This window comes from Budorcas taxicolor, chromosome 15 (genome assembly GCF_023091745.1).
Source record: "Budorcas taxicolor isolate Tak-1 chromosome 15, Takin1.1, whole genome shotgun sequence".
Taxonomy (NCBI): domain Eukaryota; kingdom Metazoa; phylum Chordata; class Mammalia; order Artiodactyla; family Bovidae; genus Budorcas; species Budorcas taxicolor.
In genome coordinates, this window is record NC_068924.1 from 65,039,825 (window position 1) to 65,054,041 (window position 14,217).

The following is a 14,217-nucleotide window of genomic DNA, read 5'->3' on the forward strand; positions in this document are numbered from 1 at the left end:
TGTGTGTGTGTACTGGTGTGTGTGTATAGCAGCAGTAGCAGTAATTCCACACTGTTCTTATAGTTTAATTACCTATCCAAGCAGGAGAGATATGCCAACTCAAGGAAATCACTCGACCTTCGAGAATTCTTAAATCCTTCCCTGACTCCACCGGACTTGCCAAGGAAGTTTTCATCAAAAGTAGAACCCTCTTATTACCTTCCCCTTCAACCAGTCCAAGGGAGTCAAACCCATATATTTAAATATTTTTTTGAAACTTCTGCCAAGCACATCATCTCGTTTTCTATCAGTGTCACAAGAAAGCTGTTTTGAATTCCCCGCAGAACTACATGCAGACCTCTAAGGAATGTAACAAGCAGGAGATGCCTGAAAGATTTTGACCCACCGCTGCAAACCTGACTCAGTCTTCACCTTTTTAGCGGAGGTATTGCCAGGTGATGGATTTTATGTGTACACATCCTGAAACCAGAGTGCTTCGTTCCAATCTAGTTTTTCTGCTTTATATTACTTAACTTTAAATAATGTATTGAATCTTTCTTTAGTTTTTGATTTCATATTAACATAAGGATAATGATAATATCTACCTCATTGGTAGCGTGTTGGAGTGAGATAAGTTAGTACATAGAAATAAATTTTTTAGAACTATCTAGGATGTAGTATCCTAGTATCCTAGATAGTTCTAAAAAAAATTTATTTCTATGTACTAACATCTCACTCCAACACGCTACCAATGAGGCAGATATCAGAGAAGGCAGTGGCACCCCACTCCAGTACTCTTGCCTGGAAAATCTCATGGATGGAGGAGCCTGGTAGGCTGCAGTCCATGGGATCGCTAAGAGTCGGATATGACTGAGCGACTTCACTTTCACTTTTCACTTTCCTGCATTGGAGAAGGAAATGGCAACCCACTTCAGTGTTCTTGCCTGGAGAATTCCCAGAGACGGGGGAGCCTGGTGGGCTGCCTTCTATGGAGTCGCACAGAGTCGGACACGACTGAAGTGACTTAGCAGCAGCAGCAGGATGTAGTATGTACTCAATAAATGTTAACAATAATGTATTTCCTGCTTTCTCATTGCTGATCTATTTAAAAAAATGTTATGTCTTTAAAATAAGAAACTGTCACAAGTTTTCAATTCTATCTGCCCCCTTCTCTTTTTTAAAAAAGTATTTTGAAATATTTAAGATATAAAAGAAATTAGACACACATTTATCTGCTCACCATCCAGCTTGCTAAAGAAATCAGTGCCAGTAGCATTGCCAGCTCTCCTGTATCACTCCCCAGTGATTCCCTAAGCTCCATAAACAAATCCTGTGGTGGCTTCCCCGGGTGCAGGAGGGCCTAGAGGACCCATCCCATGCTGAAGGTCAGGAAGGGCGGCGGGAGGAGATACCCCTCATCCAAGGTAAGAGAAACCCAAGTAAGATGGTAGGTGTTGCAAGAGGGCATCAGAGGGCAGACACACTGAAACCATACTCACAGAAATCTAGTCAATCTAATCACACTAGGACCACAGCCTTGTCTAACTCGATGAAACTAAGCCATGCCCAGGGGGCAACCCAAGATGGGCAGGTCATGGTGGAGAGGTCTGACAGAATGTGGTCCACTGGAGAAGGGAATGGCAAACCACTTCAGTATTCTTGCCTTGAGAACCCCATGAACAGTATGAAAAGGCAAAATGATAGGATACTGAAAGAGGAACTCCCCAGGTCAGTAGGTGTCCAGTATGCTACTGGAGGTCAATGGAGAAATAACTCCAGAAAGAATGAAGGGATGGAGCCAAAGCAAAAACAATACCCAGCTGTGGATGTGACTGGTGATAGAAGCAAGGTCCGATGCTATAAAGAGCAATATTGCATAGGAACCTGGAATGTCAGGTCTATGAATCAAGGCAAATTGGAAATGGTCAAACAGGAGATGGCAAGAAGGAACGTTGACATTCTAGGAATCAGCGAACTGAGATGGACTGGAATGGGTGAATTCAACTCAGATGACCATTATATCTACTACTGTGGACAGGAATCCCTCAGAAGAAATGGAGTAGCCATCATGGTCAACAGAACAGTCTGAAATGCAGTACTTGGATGCAATCTCAAAAATGACAGAATGATCTCTGTTCGTTTCCAAGGCAAACCATTCAATATCACAGTAATCCAAGTCTATGCCCCAACCAGTAACGCTGAAGAAGCTGAAGTTGAACGGTTCTGTGAAGACCTACAAGACCTTTTAGAACTAACACCCAAAAAAGATGTCCTTTTCATTATAGGGGACTGGAATGCAAAAATAGGAAGTCAAGAAACACCTGGAGTAACAGGCAAATTTGGCCTTGGAATACGGAATGAAGCAGGGCAAAGACTAATAGAGTTTTGCCAAGATAATGCACTGGTCATAGCAAACACCTTCTTCCAACAACTCTACACATGGACGTGACCAGATGGTCAACACTGAAATCAGATTGATTATATTCTCTGCAGCAAAAGATGGAGAAGCTCTACACAGTCAACAAAAACAAGACCAGGAGCTGACTGTGGCTCAGATCATGAATTCCTTATTACCAAATTCAGACTTAAATTGAAGAAAGCAGGAAAAACCACTAGACCATTCAGGTATGACCTAAATCAAATCCCTTATGATTATTCAGTGGAAGTGAGAAATAGATTTAAGGGCCTACATCTGATAGATAGAGTGCCTGATGAACTATAGAATGAGGTTCATGACATTGTACAGGAGACAGGGATCAAGACCATGCCCATGGAAAAGAAATGCAAAAAAGCAAAATGGCTGTCTGGGGAAGACTTACAAATAGCTGTGAAAAGACGAGAAGCAAAAAGCAAAGGAGAAAAGGAAAGATATAAGCATCTGAATGCAGAATTCCAAAGAATAGCAAGAAGAGATAAGAAAGCCTTCTTCAGCGATCAATGCAAAGAAATAGAGGAAAAGAACAGAATGGGAAAGACTAGAGATCTCTTCAAGAAAATTAGAGATACCAAGGGAACATTTCATGCAAAGATGGGCTCGATAAAGGACAGAAATGGTATGGACCTAACAGAAGCAGAAGATATTAAGAAGAGATGGCAAGAATACACAGAAGAACTGTACAAAAAGGATCTTCACAACCCAGATAATCACGATGGTGTGATCACTCATCTAGAACCAGACATCTTGGCATGTGAAGTCAAGTGGGCCTTAGAAAGCATCACTACGAACAAAACTAGTGGAGGTGATGGAATTCCAGTAGAGCTATTTCAAATCCTGAAAGATGATGCTGTGAAAGTGCTGCACTCAATATGCCAGCAAATTTGGAAAACTCAGAAGTGGCCACATGACTGGAAAAGGTCCATTTTCATTCCAATCCCAAAGAAATCAATGCCAAAGAATGCTCAAACTACCGCACAATTGCACTCATCTCACACGCTAGTAAAGTAGTGCTCAAAATTCTCCAAGCTAGGTTTCAGCAATACGTGAACTGTGAACTTCCTGATATTCAAGCTGATTTTAGAAAAGGCAGAGGAACCAGAGATCAAATTGCCAGCATCCACTGGATCATGGAAAAAGCAAGAGAGTTCCAGATAAACATCTATTTCTGCTTTATTGACTATGCCAAAGCCTTTGACTGTGTGGATCTCAAGAAACTGTGGAAAATTCTGAAAGAGATGGGAATACCAGACCACCTGACCTGCCTCTTGAGAAATCTGTATGCAGGCCAGGAAGCAACAGTTAGACCTGGACATGGAATAACAGACTGGTTCCAAATAGGCAAAGGAGTACGTCAAGGCTGTATATTGTCAGCCTGCTTATTTAACTTCTATGCAGAGTACATCATGAGAAACGCTGGACTGGAAGGAACACAAGCTGCAATCAAGATTGCCGGGAGAAATATCAATAACCTCAGATATGCAGATGACACCACCCTTATGGCAGAAAGTGAAGAGGAACTAAAAAGCCTCTTGATGAAAGTGAAAGAGGAGAGCAAAAAAGTTGGCTTAAAGCTCAACATTCAGAAAACGAAGATCATGGCATCTGGTCCCATCACTCCATGGGAAATAGATGGGGAAACAGTGGAAATAGTGTCAGACTTTATTTTGGGGGCCTCCAAAATCACTGCAGATGGTGATTGCAGCCATGAAATTAAAAGATGCTTACTCCTTGGAAGAAAAGTTATGACCAACCTAGATGGTATATTCAAAAGCAGAGACATTACTTTGCCGACTAAGGTCTGTCTAGTCAAGGCTATGGTTTTTCCTGTGGTCATGTATGGATGTGAGAGTTGGACTGTGAAGAAGGCTGAGTGCCGAAGAATTGATGCTTTTGAACTGTGGTGTTGGAGAAGACTCTTGAGAGTCCCTTGGACTGCAAGGAGATGCAACCAGTCCATTCTGAAGGAGATCAACCCTGGGATTTCTTTGGAAGTAATGATGCTAAAGCTGAAACTCCAGTACTTTGGCCACCTCATGCGAAGAGTTGACTCATTGGAAAAGACTCTGATGCTGGGAGGGATTGGGGGCAGGAGGAGAAGGGAACAACAGAGGATGAGATGGCTGGATGGCATCACGGACTCGATGGACGTGAGTCTGAGTGAACTCCGGGAGTTGGTGATGGACAGGGAGGCCTGGCGTGCTGCGATTCATGGGGTCGCAAAGAGTGGGACACGACTGAGCGACTGAACTGAACTGAACTGAACTGAACTGTGTGCAATGGTGAAGAGATCATGGTGTGAAGCTGATAGAGGGAGGAAAGCAAGGTCAAGAGAGTTAGACTTTCCTCCACTTACTAATATGAACTCGGGCAAGTTTTGTAGTTTCTGTCAACTTAAAAAATATTCACAACCTAAAAGTTGAGAGTTATGTTTTACTCAGTGGGGATTTTTAGGACTTCAAGCCTGGGAGTCAGCACCTCAAGTGACTCTGAGAGAACTGCTCCAAAGAGGTGAGGAAAGGAGACAGGTTATCTAGAAGTTTTGCAGTAAAGGATAGATAGTCCCAACATCAAAAGATTATTGTTGATTAAAACCAGATATCCCAAGTTAAGGAATTTAGCGCTTTTCTAGGTATGGGAAAATGCAAGAGTCTGTGCTCATTGAAATCATTCCTTTGATATCAGTTCAGTTCAGTTCAGTTCAGTCGCTCAGTCATGTCCAGCTCTTTTCAAACCCATGGACTGCAGCATGCCAGGCTTCCCTGTCCTGGAGCTCACTCAAACTCATGTCTATCAAGTCGGTGATGCCATCCAACCATCTCATCCTCTGTCATCCCCTTCACCTTCTGCCTTTAATCTTTCCCAGCATCAGGGTCTTTTCAAATGAATCAGTTCTTCCCATCAGGTGGTCAGAGTATTGGAGTTTCAGCTTCAGCATCAGTCTTTCCAATGAATATTCAGGACTGATTTCCTTAAGGATTGACTGGTTGGATCTCCTTGCTGTCCAAGGAACTCTCAAGAGTCTTCTCCAACACCACAGTTCAAAAGCATCAATTCTTCAGTGTTCAGCCTTCTTTATAGTCCAACTCTCACATCCATATATGACTACTGGAAAAACCATAGCTTTGACTAGATGGACCTTTGTTAGCAAAGTGATGACTCTGCTTTTTAATATGCTATCTAGGTTGGTCATAACTTTTCTTCCAAGGAGTAAGCCTTTTTTAATTTCATGACTGCAGTCACCATCTGAAATTATTTTGGAGCCCCCAAAATTAAGGTCTCTCACTATTTCCACAGTTTCCCCTTCTATTTGCCATGAAGTGATGGGACCAGATACCATGATCTTAGTTTTCTGAATGTTGAGCTTTAAGTCAACTTTTTCACTCTCCTCTTTCACTTTCAACAAGAGGCTCTTTAGTTCTTCTTCACTTTTTGCCGTAAGGATGGTGTCGTCTGCGTATCTGAGGTTATTGATATTTCTCCCAGCAATCTTGATTCCAGCTTGTGCTTCATCCAGCCCAGCATTTAACGTGATGTATTCTGCATACAAGTTAAATAAGCAGGGTGACCATATACAGCCTTGACGTACTCCTTTCCCAATTTGGAACTAGTCTGTTGTTCCATGTCCAGTTCTAACTGTTGCTTCTTGACCTGCATACAGGTTTTGCCGGAGGCAGGTCAGATGGTCTGGTATTCCCATCTCTTTCAGAATTTTCCAGTTTGTTGTGTTCCACACAGTCAAAGGCTTTGACATAGTCAATAAAGCAGAAGTAGATGTTTTTCTGGAACTCTTGTTTTTTCCATGATCCAGCAGATGCTGGCAGTTTGATCTCTGGTTCCTCTGCCTTTTCTAAATCCAGCTTGAACATCAGGAAGTTCACAGTTCACATACTGTTGAATCCTGACTTGGAGAATTTTGAGCATTACTTTGCTAGCATGTCAGATAAGTGCAATTGTGTGGTAGTTTGAGCATTCTTTGGCATTGCCTTTCTTTGGCACTGGAATGAAAACTGATCTTTTCCAGTCCTGTGGCCACTGCTGAGTTTCCCAAATTTGCTGGCATATTGACAGCAACACTTTCACAGCATCATCCTTTAGGATTTGAAATAACCCAACTGGAATTCCATCACCTCCACCAGATTTGTTCCTTTGATAAAGACCTTAGTTAATCTGTGGCCAGTATCCTTTGTTTTCACTTCCTGAGCTTCTTTGCCTCAGGGTTCACCATGGGGAGTGGCTACAGTCAGATGGCTGCTCAGCTCAGTTCAGTCGCTCAGCTCAGTCATGTCCAACTCTTTGCAACCCCATGGCCTGCAGCACGCCAAGCTTCCCCTGGCCATCACCAACTCCCGGAGCCTACTCAAACTCATGTCCATCGAGTCTGTGATGCCATCCAGCCATATCATCCTCTGTCATCCCCTTCTCCTCCTGCCTTCAGTCTTTCCCAACATCTAGATAGCAGGTATTCTCGTTCCTGAGCTCCCTCAGGGTTCACCATCCCACACTGGAGGGCTGCAATTGCTGATGATTGTGACATCCTTGTTTAATGATATGGCAGGAAATATTCCATTTCTCACATCTATAAACTTCAGTTTCCTAAACCATAAAACAAGGAACAATATTCACCCTCCAGGGCATTGTAAGGATCAACTAATAAAAATGTATGTGAGAGAACCCAGCATTGGGCTTTCAAAAAGGTCCTATGTTGTGTGTGTATTTCACCGTTTTCAGGTCCTTAAGGGGCCTCCTCCTACTTCTACAAACGCTATTTATTCTTCGGTATTTATTCATGGTGGAGAGTGTGGGTGCTCACCCATGCCCTTGGGACACAGGAAACTTATACTTCCCTGTCCCCTTATATGGTGCCCTGAGGACAAAAGAACAAGACAAGGGGACTTCTTTGGTTGTCCCGTGGTTAAGAATATGCCTTGCAAAGCAGGGGACACATTCGATCCCTGGTCAGGGAACTAAGAGCCCACAGGCCTTGGAGCAACCGAGCCCCGTGCCACAACTATAGAGAGGTCCACAAGCAGCAACTGAGCTTCTGTGTGCCACAACTACAATCTGATGTGGGCATGCTTGGTCACCAAGTCGTGTCTGACTTCTTTGCAACCCTATGGACTGTAGCCCACCAGACTCTTCTTTCCCTGGGATTTTCCAGGCAAGCATACTGGAGTAGGTTGCCATTTCCTCTTCAGGAAGGGGATCTTCCAGACCCAGGGATCAAAACTGCATCTCCTGCTTGGCAGGTGGATTCTTGACCACTGGGCCACCTGGGAAGCCCAAGATCTGATGCAGCTAAAATTTTAAAAAATGATAAATATTAAAAAAAGAACAAGATGAGCAAGAAAGGTCTTGAAGTGTAGGAACAGGAAAAAACCCAGACCCTTATGGCCCTTCCCACCATGCTGTAACCATTGCAGAATTTTTGAGCCCTCCTGTGTAACATGGCCTGTCCCCTTCTCGTCCCATACAAGGAAAGGTATGTCTTACTCTTCATTCACCCCTATATAGGAATGCACACATGCCTCATCCCATCAGCAAATGGTTTGCAAGACCCCTACCCCACTCCTTGGTTCTCCAGCTATAAAAGCAGACTAAACGCCCACATGAGGGGTCAGCTCTCCCTGATTATCAGGAAGCTGGCCTGCTGTACTGGCAGCAACCCGCCCTCTTCCCCCATTCTAATAAATTTTACTCTCCTTTCATTATGCCGCCTGTCTGGAAATTCTTTTCCAACCTGCACACCGACACCTTGCAGTCAGATAGCATGTTATGACTAGTTCTGGCCCACAGGCTATGGTGGCGGGAGGCGGCAGCAAATGTTATTGTAAAACCAAAGCATTTGACTTCCATTGAAAGACCCTCTTCCCCACCTGGTAACCATGGAGCAGCTTTAAAAGGGTGGATCACTAAAGTGCGGTATGGAGGGCATTTGCCCTGAAAAGTCAACCCACCTGCATTGGACTTATGTGACAAATCTCTGTTGCTTTGAGCCATTGAGATGTTGGGGTTGTGTTTTCTGTAGCAAAACCTGCCTATCCTATGCAAGTTCCTCCTCAAATTCTTTTCTGATAGTTCATACCCTTCCTGGAATAGGAATCAGAAAACAGGGTTTTACTCCTGGTTATGCTTATTAAAATTGGGACCTACCCCAGTGGCCCAGTGGTAAAGAATCCTGCTGCCAATGCAGGAGATGCAAGAGATGTGGGTTTGATCCCTGGGTCAGGAAGATCCCCTGGAGTAGGAAGTAGCAACACACTCCAGTATTATTGCCTGGAAAATTCCCTGGACAGAGGAGCCTGGTGGGCTATAGTCCATGGAGTCACAAAGAATCAGACATGACTGAATGCGTGCGCGCGCACACACACGCACACACATGGTTAAAACTCAGAGCTCCCAATGCAGAGAGCAAGGATTTGATCTCTGGTCGGGGAACTAAGATCCTGCAATGCACAAAATGTGGCCAAAAAAGTTAAAAAAAAAAAACTGGGACCTAGTCAAATATCCTCATATGTAAAGTTGGAATAAAATCTGTTCTGTCTTCTCAGAGCTTTTATGAGTGCAAATGAGATCATTTATGTGAAAATGTTTTCTACAATTGGAAGCTCTACACAAGTGGAAGGATCTGAAAATTCTGATTAATAGGGTTACCTGATATGACAGCAACCACAATACCTAAGTTTCCTGAAATGCTACTAATCTAAAATATTTTCCAGTGTCCTGTATAAGTAAGTATTCGAAGTGAGCAAAAATATCATGACTATATCATTTCTGGGCTGCTGGTTTTCACTTTCTATTTGAAAATTGAAATGATTCACATTGTAGGCTGTCCAGTATGGGGGTGGGAGGGTCTCTAAGTGTTATTTAGAGATAAGATGGGTCTCTAAGTCTTAAATTATAAAGGTAGAACACAATTATTTACTTCAAAACATATATATTGAACAACCATCATGCATGTATGGCATTCAGCCTTGAAGATGATATTTAGGCCCTTGTGTGATCCCCTTCCACATGAACAGAGTGCACCGAGTTGCAACCAATGGGATGCTCTGAAAACAACAGAGTGCAACTTCCTACACCAGGAGTCTCCAAGATACCAAAGGAACCAATTAAAGAATTCATAGCTGCTAAGGGAGAATTTCTTGGTGAAAAAGGACAGATCCAGAAAGAAATTTCCTAAGTGATTCCATCTTACTTTATCTAGATAACAAATTCAAAACAAGACTCAGCGCTCTATCATTTCTCTCTTTTTTCATTCATTTGTCTATCTACCCATCTATGATCTCTATGTCTATTTTAAAGTTAAAATTAAAAAATGAGATCATTTTCATGATGCATATTATTAGATTTTTTAAAAAGTTTTATTTATTTATTTATGTATTTATTTATGTTTAGCTGTATAGGGCCTTTGTTGATGCTCACACTTTTCTCTAGTAACATGAGTGGGGTACTAGATAAACAGTATGGCAGAATTGTTATCTTTTGCAATTATTTGAACTTCTCATAAAAAATTTTACACATGCCAATCTAGAGTTGGCAATGGAACGTGTGTGTGCGCATACTTGCATGTGTGTGTGTGTGTGCGCGTGTGTGTATTAGTTGCTTGGTCATGTCTGATTGTGGCCCTTTGGACTGTAGCCCACCAGGTTCCTCTGTCCATGGGATTCTCCAGGCAAGAATACTGGAGTGGTTTACCATTTCCTACTCCAGAGGATCTTCCAGACACAGGGATTGAACCCAGGTCTTCTGCACTGCAGGCGGATTCTTTACTGTCTGAGCCACGAGGGAAGTCCATGTGATGGAATATACCAACTTACAAAAGCACACAAGAATCATAACCTTTCTCACACTAGAAGCAGTAAGAAAGTAAATATGTTAACCTTGGATAACATCACAGACCAAGAAAGACAGTCAATCAGAGGAAGCATTAGATCTGATGAAACCTAGAAAAAGGTCAAAGAGATTCAGTGTGGCATTTCCCATGTTTATTCTGTCTGGGGAAGGAACAGCCCTGGATTATAATCTCCCCCTAGCTATCCTTTTTTGAAGGCACGATTTTGGAGATGTCTTGATGTCCTTGACTTCTGAACTGAAAAAGCAATTCAATTATTGAATGATTTGGGCTTCCCAGGTGGTGCAGTGGTAAAGAATCTGCCTGCCAATGTAGGGGATGCAAGTGACGTGGGTTCGATTCCTTGGTTGGGAAGATCCCCTGGAGTAGGAAACAGCAACCTACTCCAGTATTCTTGCCTGGAGAATCTATGGACAGAGGAGCCTGGTGGGCTGCAGTCCATGGGTTGTAAAAAGTCGGACACAGCTGAGCACACAAAGCACAGTACTGGCTAAAGAAAGCCAGAGGAGTGCAGGAGGGAGGTTACCCCGTACAGAGCTCTGGTCCTAGGGTACACGCCAAGCACAGTAAGTCTCAGGGTAGCCTCCACTGTTTCTCCCTCTCCTCCCACCCCACTCCACCGAAATAAGGGACAGTTTTCAGAAGGAGGAGGACATGCGTGGTGAAGAATGAAGGGGGTGGGTAGTAAAGGGAGCGGGGTGTGTGGACACACGGGTTGTATGGGGAGGCTCCTGGGGAGACTGCAAACAATAACAGGCTTTGCGACTATGCCCTTGGCTCATTTCACTATTCAGACTGAAAGCAGGACTCTGAGCCAGGAGGCGGAAGCTTAGTTTTGGAAACTGCCTTCAAATCTATCGAAGTTCCCAATACTGTCCTTGACAGTGAGTTTTCTTTTGTAAAACCTGTCCACTATTAAGAAGTAAAAGTACTTGCCTTCCTTCTCTAGTCTTCCCTCATAGTTCAGTTGGTAAAGAATCCACCTGCAATGCAGGAGACCTCAGTTCAATTCCTGGGTCAGGAAGATCCCCTGGAGAACGGATAGGTCACCCTCTCCAGTATTCTGGCCTGGAGAATTCCATGGACTTACAGTTCATGGGGTCTCAAAGAGTTGGATACAACTAAGTGACTTTCACTTCACTATACTTCCCTCTTCCTAAATACCAGTCAAGAATCAGGACATTTTGTGGCCATACTCATTTTTTCTGCTCTTGAAGAAAGGAGATGTCCCCTCCACCTTCATTTGGAAAAATGGGGAGGCAGGGGGCATTTTCACTGCTTTGCAGCCCGATTTTCCTAGTTGGTTTCACTACAGCTCATCAAGCAATATTGAGATGATGCTGTGGTATCTGCTTAGCTGCTCCTCTGTCCGTGGGGAGTCTCCAGGCAAGAATGCTGGAGTGGGTCGCCATGCCCTCCTCCACTGGATCTTCCCCACCCAGGGATCAAATCCGGCTCTCCTACATTGCAGGCCTATTCTTTACCAGCTGAGCTACCAGGGAGGCCCCATTGAGATGATAAGCTGACCCATTTTACTGCTTTCCTTAGAGGAAGGAATGTACCAGCCATAGGATATAAGAGTTACGTTTTTAATGTAAACAGATTGTTTTTGTTTGATTTGTAGATTTGTTTTTCCTGTGAGCTGAGTTACAGTTTCCTGTGAGCACACTGAGTGGAAAAAAAAAAATCCGTTTCTGAGCTGACAGAGCTAAGAGAATATTTTACCAAGGTAAATAATACATTATGATTTCTCTTGGTACATTCTCTTCTAAACTCTTTTGAAGGCATTATTATTAAGAAGGATCATCCAAAACTTGAAACACAGTAAGAAGGTAACCGTGTCATTGTTTAACATGCTCACCTAATAACTATTACATATCACTATCTGTGTCTGCCCTGGAGGAGGGCATGGCAACCCACTCCAGTACTCTTGCCTGAAGAAACCCCATGGACAGAGGAGCCTGGCGGGCTACAGTCCATGGGGTCGCAAAGAATGGACACGACTGAGCGACTAAACACTCAACACACATCTGTGTCTGAGAATTCACCTATTTGACTTCGCTATTTACTATTTGATTAGAGATGAGACACTGAAGTTGAACATTAACTCATAGATTTGTTTAGCAAAAAAAAAAATACTCCCAGAGATTAGCGCACTGTAGGCTATTAACCAGTTCGTTATCTGTTAAACTGGTAAATCCATTTCCGCTTTCCTTTGACTGACTATAAAATCTCTGTTTCTCCAACTTTCCTTTGGACCAGCTTTATCATCTTAGTAATTCTCTCAATAATTAATGGGTTGAATAAAATCTTACAGTATGTTCATTCTTGATTTCTGTGGCAGTCATGTTGAAGTTTTTGAAAATTATGCTTTAGCATTACAACATTCCTGCTTAACTCTGCTTCTGTCCAATGTTTGCATATTGAATCTCTTGGTCAGATTTTTGCAGGGTTGATGTTTGAATGCAACAATGTCAAACCTTTCAGGACATGGGATCCTTAAAACAATCCTAATCATGGCACTGTATAGTTGTTTGGCTTATCTACATTTTGAAACAAACAGAGGATTGCTGTTTGGAAGGCTATGAGTTCAAAAGCCTCTTATGTGTGAGTTCCTGCTGCTTGCCAGGTGTGAAAATTCTCACAGCTGCAGTGGAAAGCAGAGAAAATCTGAGACACGAAAGAGGAAGTGTCCAGAAGTGCGGTCTGAGCTAACTTGGTGGGAAGAACAGGAGATACATTTCCAGTGTTCCTCATTAGATTTTATAATATAATTTCCCCAAAAGGCAGTTAAATAAATGTTTCGTTTCCCTGATTGTCCACAACTGACATTGACATAATGTGTCTTTTATGCAACAGTATTATTTTCCATAACTATATCTCTTTCATTGCAAATATTTTTTCAGATACGAGTGTGAGTGAAATTGTCTTTCATGGGGCAGACAGAGGTGGAGGTGGGGAGGGGGTAAGTGAGCCCCAATTTTAACAATGTTTTCATAGAACATATGTAGTTTGTTGGAAACAGCTCAATAAAATTCTTTTGGAGGAGAATATACAATTTTTTATAGCTTGGAAACAGCCTAAATGAGGATTATCACAATGACAAAATCAAGTAAATTGAAAGCTGCTTTACTATAAAAGGGAATGGAAAGGGTGTGTGTGTGTCTGTGTGTGTTGGTAATGGTGTCACTCCTTTAAATTTTTTATCATATCCAGTAAGACACATTCTCAGTTTCTAAAACCTTTGTCTATATTTTTCTTTTTCATGTGGTGCTGTCATTAATGCCTGTGATTGTTAAGACAAAACAATTTTCAGTTTCAAATAGAACTTTCAGCATTTTGTCCACCAAAAATATTATACTTTCACCCCAGTTTCTGCCAGACCAAAATGAATTTGTTTCTGGATTTCCTCAGTAAAACATGGCTTTGATGAATAACACGGGACTGATTACTTTCTTGTAACAGAGTAATATTCATGTTCTGAATTATGGCTAATCCTCCAGGCTTTCCTGAAGGAGATTCTGTAGGGGATACAGCATATAAGAATTATGTTAAACTAATAATGATCTTTCAAAACTCTACATGTACATATCCTTTTTTCTAAAATGGTTTCTTGAGGATGGTGGTGGTAATTTCTTCTCAAGGCATTTATTAAGCATCATTTACACTTTTCTGTTTTTCTGTGCCCGTGAACTAGGGATATAAGGGTCAGTAAAAGAAATCAATGAACAAGGTATCATTACACCCATGACCAGAGAGGCGTTGTTTTCTGATAGGAAATTCCTCAAAGCTAAATTGGGAAAGAGCCAAGTAACAGACTCCAAAGAGGAAACAAAGTATGAGAGATTAGAATACAATTGGAAACTGGAAATGATGCATCAGTTTTCTGTTGCCCATAAAATAGTTTATATTTATTTTATTTCTCATATAAAACATTTCCAAAGTAATT